This window comes from Adiantum capillus-veneris, chromosome 19 (assembly GCF_014529385.1).
Source record: "Adiantum capillus-veneris isolate H3 chromosome 19, ASM1452938v2, whole genome shotgun sequence".
NCBI classification, from domain to species: Eukaryota; Viridiplantae; Streptophyta; class Polypodiopsida; order Polypodiales; family Pteridaceae; genus Adiantum; species Adiantum capillus-veneris.
Window position 1 is genome coordinate 72,214,367 of NC_140949.1, and position 23,254 is coordinate 72,237,620.

Here is a 23,254-nt window from a genome sequence, read left to right on the forward strand (position 1 = left end):
GACATATAGTGTCTAAAAATGGCATAGCTACTGATATTGAGAAGATTCATGTCATTGCAAATTTGCCTAGACCAACAACAGTCAAGGGAATACAAGCCTTCATGGGGCATTGTGGATATTATCGACGGTTCATCTACATGTACGCTATAATTGCAAAACCCATGTATAGCTTGATTACACACTTTGAATGGACTGAGGCATGTGAAGAATCCTTCATGAAGCTTAAGAAAGCTCTCATCTCATCTCCAATATTGAAAGCACCAGATTGGGATAAGGAATTCCACGTACATGTAGATGCTTCTAATTTTGCTATTGGTTGTATACTAGCTCAACAAGGAGACGAGAAAATTGACTTTCCTATATCTTATGCTAGCCGGCAATTGAACACGGCAGAAAATAATTACACCACCACCGAAAGAGAAGGATTAGGAACGATCTATGCCGTTGAAAAGTATAGACATTCTCTATTAGCCAACAAGTTTGTGTTCTTTGTGGACCACCAAGCTTTGTTGTATTTGGTCAACAAGCCATGCAGCACAGGGAGAATAGTGAGATGGTTCATCATTCTCCTCAAATTTGATTTCACTGTGGTTGTAAAAAAAGGCACTATACACCAACAAGCAGATCATTTGTTAAGGATTGTTTCAGGAGAATCACCTAAAGGGGTAGACGATGATTTACCAGATGCCTATTTGTTCTCCATAGAAATGATACCTAGATGGTCAGAAAACATTGTGTCATTTATGACAATAGCTCAAGTGGATTCACAAATACCACTTTCTATCACAATCGGATTAATCAAGCAATCGGGTATGTGTCAATTACTAGCTGGAAGGCTATACAAAAGAAATCGGGATGGAGTATTGCTCTTATGCATTAACCATGAAGAAAAAGAACAATACCTAAGTCAAGCACATGTTACCATAGTAGGACTTCACTTTGCGAAAGACCAAACTATGCAACTAATGTTGAGGCTTGGAGTATTTTGGCCGACTATGAGGAGAGATGTTAGATCTTTTGTAAAGGATCTTTTGGCCGACTATGAGGAGAGATGTTAGATCTTTTGTAAAGGATTACCCTCAATGTCAAAAACAAACACCCATTCCTCATGTAATTGTTTCAAATGTCACTTGTTCCTGAGTGGAGTAATTATCTGGTTACTTACTTATAAAGCCGAACATTTCCTGAGGATATGAGTAAACGCCATCAGAGAGCAATTGAAACTGAAGCAGGAGACCTCTCCAATTGTATCGGAGAGGTAAAGATCAACATTTGCGTCTTTGTGCAAATGAAAATGAGTATATTCCGATTATAGAACAAGCACGTGCTGGATTAGCTGGAGGTCACTTTTCTAGTGAGACCACCGCAAGAGCAATATTGATGGCAGGCATATGGTTGACAACACTTTTTGCAGATGCTAAAGAATAATTTCAAAGGTGTGATGCCTATCAACGAGCAAAAATGCCAACACGAGTACATAGCATGCCCTTAAGACCAATGATGGGGGCTAGAGCTTTCGTAAAATGGGATATAGATTTTGTTGGACCAATACAGCCACCTGCTTATAGAACCTAAGCTCAATATATCATTGTATCTACGGACTATTTGACCAAGTGGGCTGAGGCTAAAGCAACTCAAAAGAATGATGCCAGAACCACTGCTACATTCTTATATGAGTATGTATTCACAAGATATGGACTGCCATATAGAGATTATCAGTGATCGGAGAACTCATTTCCTCAATGAGGTAATAGAGTATTTGCTTAATGAGTTTATGGTCATCCATAACAAATTAGCTCCCTATGACCCACAAGCAAATGGTCAAGCTGAGCATATGAATAAAATTCTTAGCTCGGTGCTGACTAAAGTGGTTAGTTCAGGAAGGACAGACTAGGAAATGAATCTCCATGCTGCTTTATGGGCTTATCGAGTTTCATTCAAAAGGGCTCTAAATGCTACACCCTTTAACCTTGTTTATGGTCTTGATGCCATACTTCCAATAGAGTTTCTATTGCCAACATTAAGGGTAGCACAAAATCTTGAGTGGATTGGACATGAATTGTTAGAAAGACTCAAAGATTTGAAAAAGCTAGACGAGCAAAGGCTAACTGCTATAGTTCATATCTATACAGAAAAGCGGAAACAAAAACAGTTTTTTGATTCCCACTTAATCACAAAAATCTTCAAGAAAGGGGACTTAGTTCTAGTCTATTCCCTTAAGCAACACATTCCCAAGTTTAAGAAAAAGAGAAACGGACCATTTATCATTAAAGATGTATCTCCGAGTGGAGCAGTAAAATTGTCCACCTTAGATGGTGAACCAATGGCTAATTGGATTAGTGGATGTCGTTTAAAGATATACAATTTGCCATTAACCTATGAATTGCTAGAAAGAGTGCATGCAGCCAAACAAAGAAAGATGAAACAATATCAGCTTATTGATGAAGTCCAAGAGGAAGCTCGTCGGCTTCGGGTACTCAAGCGGAAAGCTGCTCTCCAGAATCAACAGATACCGATTCCCATCAACACTTTGCAAATAGACGATCGACAATGGGAACTACCTAAAGATGCAGTTTCAACAGATGATGACTCGTTAGACGGAATGGACATGCGCATCAAAGTACAGCTCAACAATCATAGCACCAATGCTTTGGTCGACACAAGAGCTAGAGTAAATGCAGTCAATTATTCCACATACAAGAAGGCCACAAGTCAAGCATTGACGACAAGAATAGCGACAATCAAAGGATGCAACAAGAACCCAACTCCAACATTGGGAGTAGTCAACTTGAACGTGATAGTACATGGGTGTTCATGTCCTCATCAGTTTGTATGCTTGCTATATGAACACATGAATGAGACGATGATTCTTGGAATTCCCTGGATGCGTACATACAAAGCAATACCAGATTGGGATACGAATCAGCTAAAACTATCACCTAAAGGAGGGCAACTCATTGTTCCAATTGCACCAAGCAAGGAGGAATGGAAAAGAAGCAATCAACAGACCAATCCACAAAGTCAATCTTCTCCATACTCTCGACAATCAAAATACTACATATAGCATGCAAGGAGTCAAGCAATCCTGGGTACCAAAAGCACAGCTTAAGGATAAATTGATTCAGGTCTGGGTGCCTAAAACTTCACCGACAAAACAAAAGAAGATTCCAAGGGTTCGAACACAGAAATGAGCATCTCCGAGCAAGGAACCTAGCATGGAAATGGTTTGGAAGAAAAAGGAGCACTTAGCTTTTCCACAACCCGCGAAACCAATCAAGCAATGGCGTGTTAAGTCTCAACAGACTCCACCACACCATGCAACACCACGCCGACCAAATTACCAATGGCGAAAAAAAGCTCGGCAACAGTCAAAAGTGCTACCAACAGCTCAAGCAATCAGTGTGCTAAAGCATCCTGATGGTACAATCAAACAGAGAGCACACAAGCTACAAGATTTGCTCTTTGGAAGACATCAGCAGAAAACCTCGACATCGGAAACCCTCGAGTTAATTAGTCAAGACCCAGCTCTTGCACAACATATTGATTTGAATTACATTGATCTTCATATCATGGTAGAGCCAATCACGGCTACGCATAGACACAATTGTTCAACCCATGCACACAGTCGTCGCGGAGTACGCCATCTAGGAGGGGTGGAAGGGCACTAAGTACTAAGTAATTAAGGACAATGTTTGAAGAGGGAGGAAGAAGTTTGATGTTAACATGTGATTTTTTGCAAAATTACCTAATAATGCCCTTATAATTCATCATCAAGGGAAAATTTGTTGATAATATCTTCCCGATGAGTGTAGTAGTGTACATACTATCAAAAAATCATCAAAAATAGTCATTTTTTGTATTTTTCATCATTTTTATTGATAATGAGTTTTAAAAATAGAAAAATCCAACAAAAAACAATAAAGCTATGTTTTTCAAGATATTTTCTTAATTATTAGATTTTTACTTTACTTTTTAAAGCATTTTGCTATTTTCTTTGATTTTTTCAAATAAGCAGGTCAAAAATTAATAATATATAGCAGGGAAGCTCAGATGGAAACACGAACTTGCTATGATATTTTTATCATGGTTTCTTAATACTTTATTTTAGATCTGGTATCTATTGTATAATTTTCTAATATATCTAACAAATTTTTTCTTTAATTCATTGTCAAAATCAAAGAATTTTGACCCTCATAAATATTTAAATCAAAAATATGATAATGACATTTTTTATTTTAGCTTTTTAACAGTGTGTTTAAACTCTAAAAATTACTCCATATCTTTTTACATTATTTTTTCCTTTTATTTTACTGTTAGAATCAAAGAATTTTGGCCTTAATAAATATTTAAACTGAAAATTGCTTATGATATTTTTATTTCGGCTTCCTAATGATGTTTTAAACTTTGAAAAGTACTCTATATCTTTTTGAGTCATTTTTTTATTTTTTTCCTTTAAATTTGCTATCAAAATTGCAAACTTTTGATCTTAATGCATATTGAAACTATAAATATGATCATGATAGTTTTATCTCGGCTTTTTACTAGTGCTTTTCATCTCTAAAAATTATTTCATAAGTTTTTGAGTTGATATAGTATATTTGTCCTTTCATTCAAGGCTAAAATAAGACAGTTATATATAATTTTGATATAATTATAAGGTCTTGCTAACAATGTGTGGCAACTCTAAAAAGTATCACATAAGTTTCCAAGTTGATTTAGTACTTTTCCCTTTAATGTAAAGTCAAAATCAAATAAGTTTTTCTCTATTAATTATCAATGATTTAATATAATTACCACGACTTGCTAATAGTGTGTGGCAACTATGAATCATCACATAAGTTTCCAAGTTGATTTAGTATATTTTCCCTTTAATTTAAGGCTCAAATCACCTTTTTTCTATTCTAATAATCAAATTATAAGCAAAGTTTCCAATTAAAAAATACCAATTTTAAAACATAATTACAACTATAAATTTTACTTTTGACATTAACTTAATAATCCTCTATCTTCTTGTAATGTATTTTCTAGCTTAATATAATTTAATAACCGTATGATTAATGTTTCTAATCAGAGAATTGATATTTTAGTATTTTAGGATGAAGTTAATTTACAATGTAGAATGGCATAATCCTCCTACTTTAGAATATAATACCTAGAAATAGTTTTTGATTAATTGCCTTTCACTAATCTAATGGGTTAGGGTTAATTACCTTGATAAGATCACTAAAGTTTTTGCTATTGTAGTGAGTTTGAGTAGACTCTCTACAGCTAAAAAGAATTTTGACAAGGTCTCTGAGTGGGTTTGTGAGAGGCAATGGCCTTTCATAGATTCCTATTGATAAGTTGGGGTTGATGCAAGCTTAAGTAGCCCCCAAGCTTCCCCGGGCACCCCTTGTTGCTAATTCTTGCCAACACATATATGGCTTGCCATCACTCCCCGTTGGTACTTGCCCAACTTGAAAATGAAGCCATACTATCTTGGTTGCATTCCCTGCTTTAACTAGGAATATCATCCCATGTGGGTAGGGCCATGTGACACTTTTTTCGGGACATGCATTCTAATATCCAATATGTCTCCAATTATTTATTCATTTGAACGATCGTGTAAACTTTCAAGGGTAAATCGGGGGTTGGGTTACGTCTAATTTCAATTCAGAGGACTCCTAGCTATAATGATGTGCTTAAGGTTCTTAAAATACCAAGAATGACTACTTTTATGATAAGCATCTACCAATTTTTTAACCTAATATATTTACATGGGATCAGAACACATCTTCCTTATTCTGTAAATGTGGAAACCTTACAAATACTTCTTTGAAATCCAAGGATCAATTCTCTCTTTGTGACGAACAAGAAGAAGAAGAAGACTCGTGTGTTGAGCACGATGATTCTTCTAAGCAAAAAGAAGCCACACACCTCGCTATGGTACAAGGAAAATGGTGCCTTCTTCTTCTCTCCTCACACACACCACAACATTCCTCTTTGGATGCGTTTTTCACCTTTTTATCAACAAGAGAGGCTAGTTTTGTCTAGACCTTAAAAAAAACAAAAGTTACCTTTTTTAAAGTTTAGCCATGGCCTCAAGGGCCCACTTGCACGAGAACATACTCGCAAATACCATCACCACCATGGTGCCATAAGTGTCCCCCAACACACCCGCTCCATGAGAGTACTCTCAAAGGAGGAGATTGAGGACAACCCTGAATCATGTGGGAAACCTCTCCAAAAGAGGCACCCAAGGAATCCCACATGCCCCCACACATAAACAAAGGAAGCCCCCCACGAACAATGAAGAGACCGAAGCCCACCATCCATAAGCCACACATGGGAGACTCGCCCTTTTCAATTGTGAGACATATGGCACTTCTTCTCTATATAAAATCCTCCTATTTCTCCTCACTTGTTCCCACATGGGATTATGGAGCTGCCACGTGGTAGCTTGTCATTTCTCCCCTCCATTTCTACCCACTAAATTCCCTTTTTGAACATAAGTATGGACTCCAAAGACATCCCCAAGTTGGCATCACTAAAACCCATGGTGGTGCAAGCCAGAACTCCCAATCCTCAACAACAACTTTTTGAGCTTAGGGTGTTGTTTGATGCATTCATATGCCCACCTTGAAGGTTGAGTAGGGTAATAGAAATTGCCATAGTGAGCCCTCCTTGTCACACATGCCCACCAGATGAAGGCTTCCATGACGTTGTGGCATGCCATCACATTGCTAAACGACCCCCCCTGGCATGTCACCCAACCTTGCCCATGCACTATTGATGAAATGCTGCTTGGTAAAGAGCCACTTTTTGGTGTGAACTAACTTGTTAATTGGGCATCTCCTCTAACATGGGAGCTGGATGTCCAACTTTTCCAATTTGAGGCACTCTGCCTATCAAGAGCCACATTACACATGGTCATTGCTCATGTGTCATGGGAGCCTTAATAACGGCACAAATTTACACATACATATTGGTGTCCAAACCTCCACCAAACTTAAGAGTATAATAAGAATTACTTTCATGGCTATTTCACCCATGGATGCAAAGTGACACAACAACGATTCTCTTCAGTCGAGATAGGAGCTGTCATGGAAATCTTCTCTTAAGGCATGATTTTGTTGATCTTCTCTATCATCCCTTCTTCTTTAGCTGTGAGCATTAGGACTATCATGGAGATCTCCTTACCTATTTGTTTGCCCTTGACAACATCTGCCAAGGTCGAGTAGTCGAGATGCATCAATTCATGGAAATCACATACCTTGAACTTTCTATGAGCTAATGAGACTATACAAAAGTAGAGGCTCGAGAGTAGAGGCATGGTGAATCCATAGGAATGGAGGCTATGCACAACAACTGAGAGTTCTTCACATATCCCATACTTGCTTGTTCCAAGCTTTTAAGATGTTATAGAAACTTTTCTCAAATCTGGATGAAACACGTCCAAGGCTCTCATAGTGTGTGGTCAAGGACTTCCCATATGCAAAAAGCAAAGAAAAAAGATAATGTCTTTTCATTATATCTCTTTGATTGATAAATTGAAGATGTTATGGAGAATTGAATCATTTTGTGATAATTTTCTTGGTATGTGGTCCTCAAGAAGGAATAGGTTACATAAGGTAGTGTCTAAGGATCCTAAACTTATTCATAATTTTTAGGATGATGAAAAGACGAGATTATGTCAACACTTTTGGGATTAAAAGGACAAACACTTGCATACTTCAAAGACAAAGATGAAATGAAACAACGGTCGACCCCTCCCTTGAAACTTCTCTTTATCCATAGGAGAATTCCACAAAGTATCATGGGCAATACAATGCCGGACCTCCATAACTGTGCAAGTGAAAACTTCAGCCTTGCAAACAAGTGAATGTCGATGTCGATTCTCATAGGGCTGCTAGTTGTTTCTATCTACTCTCCTAAGTGCTCACATTCTCCTCCATATGCTTGAAATTGTCTTCAAGACAAGAAGCCACAATCTTTGCAACTCGGTAGGAAAATAGAATGACTACACTATATTAGATTGAATAAAGCCTTTACACTGGGAGTAAATCTTCAATTATGATGCAATTCTTCGTGATGAAACTCTTCCATTGTTGACATAGGTTGAGAAGAGAGCTTCCACATGATCTCCATTCAAGAGGGATGGCTGAAATTGCAAGGAAAGTGCTAGAACAGAGAATCCAATGATATATTGGAATGTTTTGATAGAAAACATCTCTGTATATGTAAATAAGTGACGTAGGATGATAAAAAAGGCTTCCCGAAGGTAGATATGGTTATGGAAAGCTTCAAAGTGCAAAAAAAGCTACAAAAACAGAGTTTTCAACTCCCAAAAATGCCCTAACTCTGTCTTTATAGACTTGCCTTTTGTCAAAATTCTCAAATTGGTCAAAGGGCTCTAATTTAAGGTCTTTATGTTTATTGAAAAATTAAAGACATGTGTGAATACACATGTATTAATATTCTAAGTGACTTTTTGGCTGCCCAAGGCTCCAATCCTAGGTTTTTCTAATCCCAAAAAGAGGATTATACTTACCACTTGTTCACAAGCTACAAAATGTGCCAAGAAATAGCATACACAAGTTTTAGGCAGGCCTCCCTATTTTCCCAAAACTGTCATAATATTCATGCAAGAAGATAGCACAAAAAACAAGGCTTCCACATGATCTCCATTCAAGAGGGATGGCTGAAATTGCAAGGAAAGTGCTAGAACAGAGAATCCAATGATATATTGGAATGTTTTGATAGAAAACATCTCTGTATATGTAAATAAGTGACGTAGGATGATAAAAAAGGCTTCCCGAAGGTAGATATGGTTATGAAAAGCTTCAAAGTGCAAAAAAAGCTACAAAAACAGAGTTTTCAACTCCCAAAAATGCCCTAACTCTGTCTTTATAGACTTGCCTTTTGTCAAAATTCTCAAATTGGTCAAAGGGCTCTAATTTAAGGTCTTTATGTTTATTGAAAAATTAAAGACATGTGTGAATCACATGTATTAATATTCTAAGTGACTTTTTGGCTGCCCAAGGCTCCAATCCTAGGTTTTTCTAATCCCAAAAAGAGGATTATACTTACCACTTGTTCACAAGCTACAAAATGTGCCAAGAAATAGCATACACAAGTTTTAGGCAGGCCTCCCTATTTTCCCAAAACTGTCATAATATTCATGCAAGAAGATAGCACAAAAAACAAGGCGCGCAAGCATCAATCTATTATATATATGCAATGCAACATCAATATGGATGGCCCCACTCATAAGCCTATGGCTAGAGAATGTTTCCATGTCAGTATATGATGATACTACACCCCGCAAAAAGCTTGCACACATGGCATTTCCAGGCATGTGCATGTGAACACAAGTTCCAACGGAAGCTAAGTCTACCATTCCGCGCATGAACTCTTAAAGTCCAAGACCCAACAGAACATAAGAGTTGAGCACACCTAGAAAGAGGTGTTAGTCCATGATATATAACATTTACTTTCCTCAATGTAAGCATAACATTTGGACCACAATCATCATTTAAGCAGCCAAAAAGGTGAAATTCCCTTGCTTCTAAACGGTTGCTCGTAAGCTGAAAACTATCCAAATATGCGTGAAGGATAGTTCTTCAACTTAACAAGATACTGTCTCACAATCTTTCCCTTTACTACATTGCCTTCTTTATGAAACACAATTTGCTTAGGTTCCAAAATGTCACGTGCACATGGCATTGTGGGCCACATGGACATGCTTCATTAACTATCAGAGCAAGTTTTTCCATCGGAGTGCCTAGAATCCTAGGAGGATTAGTACTAGCAATTTTGTAAGCCTGTTTGCAGAACTACATGTTGGGACTAGCCCATTAGATTAGGTTTTCCAATTTTGGAACCCCCTTGCATAAATGGTTTATACACACGTTTTGACAAATGTTATTACACTATGGTGGGCATGTAGCATGACATGCATATAGTGTTAGGTTAGTACACACGTTTTGACACATGTTATTACACTACAGTGGGCATGTGGCATGACGTGCATATAATTTTAGGTTAGAGGATCTAACGAGCCATTCTCCTTGTCTATCGGATTCTTGAGTTCGATGCGCAACAGTTTGAACTCAAACTTAGCCGTGGTCAAAACCTTACAAATCATTTAATGATTTAATTCGTTGGGTTGGTGGACACTTTGTCCTACCTCAACCTAACAGAGTTTATAACTAGCAGGGCCTATAAAGAGAGCATCCAGTCTAGCATTTTGACATCTGATCAGCTAGTGCCATCTCTCCCTAGCGTTTTCTGCAAGCAACTATTAGCCCTAGCGTTTTTTTCTCAAAACGCCAGATCATCCAACACCTAGTTGCAGATCCAACAAATCCGCCTCATCATTTACCATTGGAAAACAGTTTGGATCTACCTTTGCAGCTTTCCCATTGTAATATGGTTCTTCGCCAGCCCATTGAGCCTCCCCTCGGCAATTCCCTCGCCGGTATCAAGTGCTCCATTGTTGTCCATCATTGGCATTGTCAAGATCTGCATTTTCAGCCCTTCATTCCTCTTACATCAAGAGAGCATTCCAGCCGCAAATTTCCCCTTGGTGGACATCCACAATCCCACATCGAGAAGGATCCAAAGGTGCATCAAAACAACCTCGAAGGTTCCTCGTCTTGAGGAGTTGCCATGGCAACACTCACCATTCAAGTCAGTAGAATATGCACTTGAGGTATTGCATGTGTGTACGTTCCATTTACACAATCTAAAGCAAATACCACATCGGCAACGGTGTGGGGGCCCCTTGAAAGGGTTGATTGGGACCCCATCAGATGTCATTCTCTTCTCTCTCTCTCTCTCTCTCTCTCTCTCTCTCTCTCTCTCTCTCTCTCTCTCTCTCTCTCTCTCTCTCCACATCTCTACCGCACTCCCTCGTTCCCTCTCTTTGGGGAAAGGTAAAAGGAACCATCATTCAAGCTAAAAGGAACCACTAACGCAAGGAAAAAAAGAAAAGGATTTGTGGAAGTGTAAAATCTAAATCTTCACCATTTCAATCCCACTGCACATGACACTGGTATCAGAGCTTTGTGATTTTGCACTGATCCGCTAATCTTTGATTTTTTTTTATCTCTAGTGTTTGAGTGTGTTGTAGTGTTTTGCCCAAGGACGCTTCTCTCACTCACAGAACTATAGGACCTGCCATTGTGCATAGGATTGTGTGCCTTGAGCGTAGGAAATGCAAACACTGTAAACCGGGGGTTACAATTGTGATGCACCTACGAGAGGGTAGTTGACTTGGTGTGCACGCTCAACCAACTCAACAAAAAGGAATCCCAACATAGATATTTGCAGTCATAACTTCTTCAGAATCTCAAATCGCAGCATTGAAGACATGCATTGGAAACATAAAGATGTTGATTGCCAGTATCAGGATTTGTTAGCAGCCTATGATACAACAAAGGGAGGGGTCATCCAGATCAGCCTATTAGCTTTGGACTCTTGGCATTGTTTGACCCTGATGTGACTTCTGTATCGGTTCCACGAGTTCCACAGTGACTTGAGGAGATCTGATCCACTAGCACTAATTTCATTTGCACCAAAGAAGATGGTGACCCACGGGAGGCTTTCCCAGCCTTTAGTTTTACTGATCTTGAACTTGTGTAGGTTCCTGAACGGTAGAACCACCCACTCTTCTTCTCTTTGCTCAAGGGATCTAATGATTAGTTTTATCCGCCCAAGCCGTGATGTTAGTAAGGCCTAATCCCCCTTCCTCCTTTCGGAGGCAACATATGTTCCACTGAACCTTAGCCATTCCTTTCTTAAACGGATCCCCTAACCATAAAAAGTTTTGACAGACTTTGATAATGCTCTTCAAGTGGGAATCTGAGGGACACCAGCAAGAAAGGAAGAATAACACATAGCTAGAAAGAAAATGCTTAACAACTATGGACCATCCTGCTATGTTTGCTTGAAACCCCAACCATCTGTTGAGCTTAATGGAGAATCTCTCAAGGACCCATTGCCATCTCTACCCAAGCGTTACTCTGAACCCAAAAGGGATGCCTAGCAATTGGAATATAACTCCGTCTTGCCGAATCTTGCACCCCTGGCCAACAATCCAGTTGGGAGGGGAGAGAGACAAGACCGAATACCTGTCTTGCTGTGATTGATTCGAGAACTTGAGACCTTGCAGAATATGTCCAAGAATTCCCATAATGAAGCTAAGGACTGGTTATCATTCTGGAGAAGACCATTGGTGTCATCAGCCAATTGTGAGAGACACTGTTGCTGGCCATTAGGTAACAAAATACCTTTGAGATTACCACTAGCCATTTTGGCTTTGACTAGCTAGTTGAGAGCATCTACAAAGATAGCAAATAGGAGAGGGGAAAGGGGGCATCCTTGTCTCACTGAGCGATTTAAAGGGAAGGGATCCGACAGGGAGTTATGAGGGCCACTCTAGCATGTGCATTTCCAAGGAGAGTGAGGACAAACCTTACCAACTGGGGTCAAACCCCATCATAGTTAGACTTTGGATAATAAAAGATTATTCCAACCTGTCACATAGGCTTTATCGTAGTCAACTTTGACAAATACAAAGTCCTGGCCAGAGGATTCAGTGTGTTCAATTCCCTCCCACATGATGGAAGTAACTGCTTCCATAATCCTTCTTCCCTTGATAAACCCCTTCTGCTCAGCACAAAGCCACTGTGTCAAGGCCGGGGTAATTCTGCTAGCAATGGCTTTAGCAAAAACTTTATAAGCGGATGTTAACATGGTGAGAGGTCTCCAATTGGCCACAAGCTCCTTAGGGCCTTTTTTATGAAGGAGTTTGATAATACTAGTGTTAATGCTGGTTGGGAGAGCTGAGAATTTGACTTCGTCATCCCACACCAACATGAAGATTGGTGCTATCTGTTGGGATTAAAGCCCAAGTGGCCTCTTATACGGATATGGCCGCCCGCCCGCCTAACTCGCTTATCACTAACTCTTTGTATATACTCACTTATACTTGTGTGAATAAAAAAAAAATTTGGGAGATAACCCTTCAACAAATTCTCTGCATACTGTGTAAGCTCTCTGTCCGTGTATCTGTGTGTGTGTGTGTGTGTGTGTGTGAGAGAGAGAGAGAGAGAGAGAGAGAGAGAGTCGATCTAAGCTTTGCTCCGCGACTTCAATTGGTATCAGAGCAAGGTTCGGTGCATTTTCGCATAATCACGTGCGCGCACTTTTCAGGCAGATTCTGGATCCGAAGCTTGGAAATTCACACTCGGTGTTCTGGGAGTATTTCCAAGAGGCGACATGAGTTTTACCCCCCTTTCGAAGCTGTTTATGCCCTCAGAATTTCGTTCTGAGCACTACATCGACAGATAGGTTTTAGCCGCAAAGAAACCCGTCTTGTGTAGATTGGCAAGCAGGAGGTGGTCGGCATCAATATCGGCATCGACATATACATCACTCATTAGTCTTCAAAGCATCGTCTATAGACCAGGTACACATATATATCACCAGATATATATATTGAAGTCTACATTGCTCCTTCTTGTGCTTGCCAGGTTCCAGGGGAGGTGTGGCCATACGACGGCTTGACACCACTGGCATGTATTGCAGATTGATGTAATGTGATTGTGGGTCTACTAGTTGTGAGTCACGCTAGCAAACAGAACGTCGCAGCGGTCATACGACAATGATTGGTCTATTGTAGGATGTATGCTAGTTCTGGGCAGTTTGCTGGGCCATCTAAGAGGGTCGTGTGTGAGGTTTTTTGAAGCCAAGCACTGGGGGCTGGGTTACTTAGTGTGAGGTGGATTAGCTTGTTGGAGTTCCCCTCTACACACATCCTCTTCGGCGACTTTTATCCCATAGGATGTATGACTTTGTGTAGACACTGGATTGCATCTTATGCGTCAGGCCGTTGAGGCATTGTTCAAGGTTCAGTCTTGAGACAGATAAAGGTTCTGTGATCGCCCAGATAGGAGACAGTGTATGCTTATAGGATAGCATATTACAGAGATTTTTAGATTTTTCACTGGTCAGCTATTTATGGTTGTTTTTTAGCTATCTTTTGGTTTCCAGAGCTCAGTTTACAGGGGAGAATCTGTCAAAATATTGACAGTTCTTGAGGAGAGGTGTTCAGCTCGTTGTTTACAGCTTGTTTATTGTGTACAGAGGCCAGTTTACAGGGGAAACTCTACCGGATTTTTTTCATGAGTATACAGTTTGGCAGACATGGCATCTTCTCAAAGTGAGACTCTTTACAACATAAAGAAGTTGGATGGCACAAACTTTCCATTCTGGAAGAAGCAAATTTGGCAAGTTTTGGTGCAGAAAAAACAAGTGAAGCCACTGAAGCTCAAAGGGGAGAGACCAGAAGGTATGGAAGAAGATGAGTGGGAAGAGCTTGACGAGTTATCTTGTTCCACAATCATGTTGACACTAGTAGAAAATGTTTACTTCAAAGTAGCAGAAGAGACTACAACGTATGGCGTATGGCAAAAGCTATGTGGTATGTACGAGAAACAAAGTGCTGCTTCTCAGATTTACTGGCTCAAGAAATTGGTGGATTTGAAGATGAAGGAAGGGACAGCCATGTCAAATCATCTCAATGAATTTCACACAATTTTCAGCCAGTTAACAGCACAGGAGATAGTCTTTCCAGATTCACTGAAGGCTATGTTTCTCTTAATCACTTTGCCAGACAGTTGGGATACTTTTCGCATGGCATTAAGTAATTCTGTCATGCCAGAGGGTCTTACAAGTGCCAATGTAGAAGGCAGCTTGCTTACACAGGAAGTGAACAGGAAGAACAATGACAAAGGCAAAGGCAATAGTGCTTTGCTTGCTCGATGGAGACAACAGTTCAAAGAGAAGAAGGGTAAGAAGGCACAAAACCGAAGTAAGTCTCGTGACTCAAAGTCAAAGGATGACATAGAATGCTACCATTGTGGCAAAAAGGGTCACTTGAAGAGAGACTGTACGAATTGGAAACAAGAAAAAGGCAAAACAAAGAGTTCTGAGCAAGATGATAAGAAGAAGAGTTCAGTGAAGATTGAAGAGGTGAATGTCATAGGATCTGGTTCAGACAGTGATTCTGGTATAGCAGCTGGTGACATCTTCCTCACAAGCAATCTTGATTCTGTTTTCTTGACTGCAGAGGATGGACATGCTATGAGTCATTGGATTATCGACTCAGGAGCATCTTTACATGTTTCTCCGCACAAAAAGTGGTTTACATCATATGTGGCTACTAAAGATTATGTTAGACTTGGCAATGAGCAGGTTTGTGACATACTTGGAGTGGGAATGTGCAATTGAAGTTTCAGAATGGCTCTTCTTTATGGCTCAAGAATGTCAGACATGTTCCAGCAATCCGAAAGAGCTTGATCAGTACAGGGAAGTTGGATGATGCGAGTTATGTGACAGTTTTTGGGAACAGCGCTTGGAAGATCTCCAAAGGTTCGATGACTGTAGCACATGGCAGCAAATCAGGAACTCTATACACTTTACATGTTTCAGAGGTTAAAAACCATGTACTTAATGTGATTGAGCAGCCAAGTGTGTCAGTGCGACATCGTAGGCTGGGACATATGTCAAAAAGAGGAATGGAAATACTTTCTCGTTATGGTTATTTGGCTGGCTTTTCATTTCAAGATTTCAAGTTTTGTGAGCATTGTGTTTATGGTAAGCAAACGCAGGAACCGCACATATCAAAGAGGAATCGTAGGGACGAACGGTTAGCTCTTGTGCACGGTGATCTATGCGGACCAATGCTTAGTTTGTCACTAGGGGGAGCAACGTACTTTGGTACACTCATAGATGAATATTCTTGCAAAGTATGGGTTTACTTCTTGAAGCACAAGGATGAGGTGCTCAAGGTCTTTAAGACATTCTTGCAACTTGTGGAGAATCGGAGTGGTCAGAAGCTGAGATGCTTAAGGACAGACAATGGTGGAGAGTACGTTTCCAAGGCTTTCCAAGACTTTTGTGAAGCAAAAGGGATAAAGCGGGAACTTACTGCACCATACAATCCTTCACAAAATGGAGTTGCAGAACGTATGAATAGGACCATACAAGAGAAGGTCAGAAGCATGTTGTCAAATGCTGAGTTGCCTGATGGATTTTGGGCGGAAGCAGTGGGGCTACATCAGATCATTTGATCAACAGGTCTCCTAGTAGGATTCTGGATAAGAGTGAAGTGACCGAGATGCTATGGACAGGCAAGGCACCTTCGTATAAGCATCTCAGAGTCTTTGGTTGTGAAGCTTATAGCCATATTTCTAAGGATTTGAGGAATAAGTTAGAACCAAAGAGCAAGAAGTGTATATTTCTTGGCTACGGAGAATCGGGCGAGATGGGTTACCGGCTTTGGGATCCTGAGTCTAGAAAAGTTATTCGTAGCAATGATGTGCATTTCAATGAATCCAAGTTTCACGCTAAGCCAGAGAAGACATAGGAGATCAGAACAGTTGTCTTCAGGGAAGATGGACCTAGTGCTAGCACATCAAGACAACATGGTCAGGCTCAAGAACAACATATAGTGGCTAGAGAGTCAGAATCAGTTGTGGTGAGACGTTTTGAGCGTGTCTCCAAACCACCTGATCGTTATGTGCCACCTCTAAATTATGTCATACTCACGGATTGTGGAGAACCATCTTGTTACAAGGAGGCATTACAAGTGGTTGACTCGAAAAAATGGCAGCTGGCCATGCAATCAGAGATGACGGCTCTGCATAAGAATCAAACGTGGGATTTGGTTCAATTGCCAGAGGGCAAGAAAGCTCTACCTTGTATGTGAGTTTACAGGTATAAGCTTACTCCTCATGATGGACAGCCAAAATACAAAGCACGGTTGGTTGCTAAGGGTTTTAAGCAAGAACACGGAATAGATTTTGATGAAGTCTTTTCACCAGTTGTCAAGATGACAACATTGAGAAGTGTACTTGCTTAACATGATCTGCATTTACATCATATGAATTTGAAAACGGAATTTCTTCATGGAGATTTGCACGAGGAGGTTTATATGCAACAGCCAGAAGGGTATGTTGAGAAAGACAAAGAGAAATTGGTATGTCATTTGAGAAAGAGTCTCTATGGCAAGTTTCACCAATTTTATGCTTTCTCAAGGATACAAGAGAAGTGAGACAGATCATTGCATGTATACTCGACAAGCTAAGGATGGTAGCATGATAATCCTTCTCTTGTATGTGGATGACATGTTACTTGCTGGTAGACAAATGGCAGAAATTTCAGCTCTTAAGTAAAAAATGGCAAAGGTTTTTGACATGAAAGACATGGGTGAGGCAAGTCATATACTAGGTATGTGTATCCAGCGAGATAGGTCAAAGAAGATGCTTTACTTATCTCAAGAAGAGTATATTGACATGGTGTTGCAACGTTTCCATATGGACAGGGGAAAGGCATTGATAACACCATTGTCGTCATATGTGAAACTAAGCAACCAAGATTGCCCACAGTCTGAGGTGGAAAAGGTTGAAATGGATACGGTGCCGTATGCGTCTGCATGTGGGAGTTTGATGTATGCAATGATTGCTACACGTCTGGATATTGTATTTGCAGTGGGAGTGGTTAGCAGATATATGTCAAATCCCGGCAAGAAACATTGGGAGGCAGTGAAAGGTATCATGAGATACTTAAAACATACAAAGAGTATGCGCATATGCTATGGTAGTCAGGATTTGAGTGTCAGAGGATACACTGACTCAGATTATGCAAGAGACTTGGATAAGAGGAGATCTACATCAGGCTATGTCTTTACATTGGCTGGAGGTGCCATATCATGGCGATCTCGATTACAAGATTGTATTACGCAGTCTACTACAGAAGTTGAGTATGTTGCAGCAAATGAGGCATGCAAAGAAGCTATTTGGCTTGGTAGATTGGTAGCAGACTTGGGAATCAAAGTAGATATGCCAGAATTATATTGTGATAGTCAAAGTGCTATACAATTGGCAAAGAATCCAGTGTTCCATTCGAAGACTAAGCATATTGATGTGAAATATCACTTCATTAGGGAAGTACTTGAAGACAAGCAGATACAACTGATGAAGATCCACACCAAGGATAATCCTGCTGATCTACTCACAAAGGGACTTCCACGAGAGGACTTTGTGCATTGTCGTGAGTTATTGGGCATTGGATAGATGGCAGCCATGTAAATCTTTGTACATTTATGTTCATAGATTTACAGTTACTTAAAGTGCCACATTGGATTTTAACTGGGAGGTTGTTGGGATTAAAGCCCAAGTGCGGATATGGCCGCCCGCCCGCCTAACTCGCTTATCACTAACTCTTTGTATATACTCACTTATACTTGTGTGATTAATAAAAGGTTTGGGAGATAACCCTTTAACAAATTCTCTGCGTACTGTGTAAGCTCTCTGTCTGTGTATATGTGTGTGTGTGTGAGTCGATCTAAGCTCCGCTCCGCGACTTCACTATCGTGTCTTTGAAAGCTTGATAAAATTTTGCCTGCAACTCGTCGATTCTTAGGGTTTTCTTAATTTTAAGAGCATCGATAGCCCTCTTGATTTCCTGTATGGTGAGGTTAGAATCCAATTGCCTGTCTATGAGGGGAGGGATAATCGGCTTTCGACTGTTTTGAAAATGTTCTCTTGCCACAACTTTGGCCTAGTTAGTGATCTCTACCGGGCTAAAAAGATTAGAGAAGTGGGTATGGACTAACCGGATGTTCTCCTCCTGGGAGGTGGCTCAACCTGTTTCAGTAGTTAGCAACGGTATCATATCTTTTTGATGTTTCTTTCTAAGGGTTTTGAACATGGCTTTGGTGGGCTTGTCCACCTGGCCAGCCCACCGTTCTCTAAAAAAGACAGCTATATAAACAAGGGTGAGGTCCTCCTCCATTTTTAATTGGTGTCGAAGAGTACTAATTTGGTCTTGGACTTTAGGCTACCTGTTGGAGGAGGCTTCCAAGACTATAAGATCACTGTATATGTGGTCTTTCCTACGTTGCCTGATTTTAGTGACCCTCTTTCTGAATAAGATTAGTATTTTTTGGGTGTTAGCAACCGCCTTGGACCATGACCTTGCAGGCGAATCCCCCTTTGAGAATGATTGAACCCATATGGCCTTGATATTATCTTGAACCTCTTCTAGCTGAAAGAGGGAAGAGTGTGTGTCATAATAATCAATATCTAATTCTCCTAAATGATTTTCTCATATTAAACTGATCATTTAATGTGAGGAAGTGCCAAGGGAGAAAAAGCTAGAATATTGGTTAAGCTAGCAGACCAACCACAGTAGGGATCCAAAGGAGGGAAAATAGGGATCCAAAGGGGGGGCCATCTGCAAAAGAGCCATGTGCAACAATGGGCTAAAAAGACCCTAAGGTTCAGCTCATTAAGACTTCCAAAATGCTAAGGTTCCAAAATTCAAAGGTTGTGTCCAAAGGTCAACCCTAGGGAAAATTGGATGCTTTGTGTGTGTCCTAAAAGTCTTTGCACATCCCTACATGGGAGGGGGCGAGCCCCAAAGGTAGGGGATGAGAGAGAAAGCCACACACACACACACAGGCTCCCTTTACACAAAGGGAATGAGGGACACATGTCAGCTCCCTAGGCCAGATGCCCACAAGGTGTGCCCAATTCCTATTGGAAGACCCTTGAAGTGGACCAATGAGAATTAAGCTAGAGTAAATGTAGTTTAATTAATTTAAAAACATTTAATAAAAGAAACCAATGAGAATTAAGTCTCCTAGAAGACTATTGGGCAGTCTCCCAAAGGGTCCAATGAGCATTCAGAAGCCCCATGGCTTGCCTGATTTCTATTGGCCAGGAGACAAAGGGGTCCAATGAGAGTTTAATTTAATTATTTAATTACCTAAAGCTCTCACAAAAGGGGAAAGGGGGACACATGTCAGAAGGCTATCACTTATGCTGCTTAATACCTATTGGCTTGACCTGGGGAGGTCCAATGAGGCAAAAGCCAGACCTAATTAGCAGCTAGAGCTCGCCCAAGAGGGAGAGGGGGGCTGATTTTTGCTTGGCATTGACACACACACACACACACACTCACACTTGACCATGTGTGAAGGAAGAATACTCTATCTCCTCCCAAGCTTTAATGGAGAGCTCATCACCTACTCCAAGCTTGTGAGATAGAAGCCTACATCAACACTCTCTTGGCATGTGGATGCAAATCCAACCAAGAGCCAAGCTTCAGTGCATGCTCATCTCCTCTACCAAGCTAATTACTAAGCTAAGCTATGCTAATATGAGTGATTATGTGAGGAGATGTACATCTTTCTCGTAAGATACTCCTTCTTCCTCTCAATCTACTCTCATACCCTGCTAGCTCTCACCATCTTCGAAGGTGTGTGAGGTCTTGGGTATGAGAATGGGGATAATTCAAGTTGTGTTTGATTAAGTGTTTTGCTTGGTGTATGAAGCTTCCATCTTCATTGCACTAGCTAGTCTTGAAGGAACACAAAGAATTGTATTGTACAATGTCTCTCTTGATGGGAGAAACCATAATACAAAGCCTTTTGGAGGGGGGACCGGCTCCATGCAAATCCGGTCCTCAACTGTTGTCAATAGCTTAATTTCTCTCTCTTTTGAAAGTATTGTGATGCTATCTAACTAGGTGTTATGCTTTTTGTTGCTCTCTCCACCCAAGCACTCTTGTAATTATCATTAGGAATCTATTCTAATGAAATGCCCACTATGTTCATGCTAATTTCCGCTACACATAAGTTATTAGGCCATTAAATGTTACAGTGTGAAACCAATGATTTTTGATTTTGGTGTGCTTGTCATCTAGAGTTATGACTAAGGGGTAGTGGTCAGAGGAGGCACACGAGGTAAGCCTGGTGGCCTTGACTCTTTTGTACACTTTGGCAACTCCCATACTTATATAACACCTATCCAAACGAGCTTTCCTAGCATTCTCTCCTTAGAGTAATTCTGCCAAGAGAACTCTCCTGTGGTGCCTATATCCACAAGATCTAGATGTGTCTTAAGTTCCTCCCATTTTTTATGCTCAGACCCTGAAATGGTGTTACCCTTTTGAAGATATCGGTCTTCTTTGCTTTCCACCATGTTGAAATCTCCAAAGAGGAGGAAGCAATGCCCATGTTGGCAAGAACTACTTCACATCACACATTAATTATGCACAGTTTGGACAAGTTTTTCCATAAGAATGGAGTCTTGTCAAGGATTTACAAACAATGTAACAAAATTCAAACTTCAAAAGAAGACATGGGGAAAGGTTATCCAAATGCAAGGAGTAAAATACAATTCATAAGGAGCAAAGAAAGTGCAAGCAACATCATTAACATCCAAGATAAGAAGTCAAAGAGGAGGACCATCCAAAGCAAAAGCTCAATTTCCCACCAAAGGACATTCTTTTTAGTGGTTAAGACCAACATATTTTGCACCCGGAGCCTTATGGGTCCCAACGGCTAATGAGCCCAAGAATGGTTAATGAGATTAGGTTTATGAACCTGTGTATGTGTCCTTATTCTTTGTCCAATGGACTCCTACTCGTGATACCAACTACGGCACTAAGGGGGGGTGTTGAAACAAATGGAGTGATGCCTAAAGAGCTAGCTTCTAGAGAAGCCCGCAATTGTCCCATGTGCAATGCACAAAGACATCGCGTCATACTAAAAGGGGGCCTCCTACGTCATTCTCAATCAAATCATTTCCCAAGTCTATTGAGCTCTTGAGTTCCAAGTAAGTGCTTTATTTGACACTATATTTGCGGACATGCCATATAGCTTGTAGAGATGTTCAATAAAGAGTTTTGTGTAGTTTTCATATTGGCTTTTGGGGTTCACCATGTTTATTTAAGTGTCTTTGAGCCACCCGTAGTCTTTAAATCCATGCAGTGGACTTCTCATTAATTCCACGATATATGGAACATGAATGGTTACATATATTGATCAAACGCAATGGATAGGCACCCTTTAAGAGACTATCACAATTTCAAAGGTATAATAGTTGTCTTGTCATCCACAATCTCCTGATTGAATTGACATGTATGTCCAAAGTTGCACTCCTTTATGAATGGATAAAATGTTTAACAACCAAATAAACCACATATAGCTCACATCGTGCAAGTTAGATGAGAAGATGGAAATAGGAGGGAGACACTTGCAGCTAATAGTTGAGATAAAACCAAAGATTTCTCCCCCCAATTTGCTCAAAATAAGTATTGGATGAAAATTTCATGCTTTGATTTACCTTTTTAAGATATTATCCATTTGTTCATCTTTGATAATTGGGTGATTGCTGCGTTTGCACTAAAACATAAGTGCTTTGAGTAGCATGCACAAACAACAAAAGTTTAGTTCGATGATACAAAATACGAGTCTTTCTTTTGCGGTTTTTTGAAATTCTTACTTTAACACTCAAAATTGAAACTCGGTTCCTAACACTATGAGTCCTTTGTGCTAAAGAAGGGTGAACACTTTTTTTGTGATCTTTTTAATGCAAGAAATAATGGCCACCTTCCCCCCATTCACCTACTGATCGTGTATATGGGGTGATATTTGCTTGTTATTAGAGTAGAATGCGCACAAAAGTGACCAATACTCAATGCGTGCTATAAAAATTACTAAATCAATTACTAACTCTTGTTTTTTGTTGCACAAGTTTGGAAGGAGAGTAAATTTGCATAGGATGAACAACACTCAATGTTAGCCATCTTTTAATCCTTGCCCACACATCTTGCATTGTTAGGATCTTTCTCCTAGACACACTACATTGTTAGATTCTTTAGACACACTACATTGTTAGGTTCTTTCACCTATTTCCCCCATTCTTTGCAACTTGTATTGGTTTATCAGTCTATATGAATGCTAAGTTTTGGTGTCTTAAGGCTATTGTCCCACACACTTGGCATTGGAATGCGTACATTTAATTGCATTTGTGCCACTTAATGTGGGATCCTTTGTAATGCTGTGCTTACTGTGGACCATTGATCCCCTCGTCACTCACGACGCTAACTTAGGTAGTGGCCTAGTGGACCCTCATCACTAAAGAGCACGGGGTCTTAAGTGAACCCCTTGGTGATGGGATCCACATAGGAGAAGTCTAGGCACAAAAGCAGGGACGCGCATCACCGTCCGATTTGGAAAAAGTAAACTCCGACAAATTTTGTAAAGTTAGACACCGAGAGAGTAAACTCAGACAAACATAAGTAAAAGTGAAACTCACATACATTTCGATGAACTACGTGTGCACGCCCAGTTACGGCATTAGGCGGTGACCCCACGCGGAGTTTGTTTGCCGTCAGATCTGCTCGAGATCCGCGC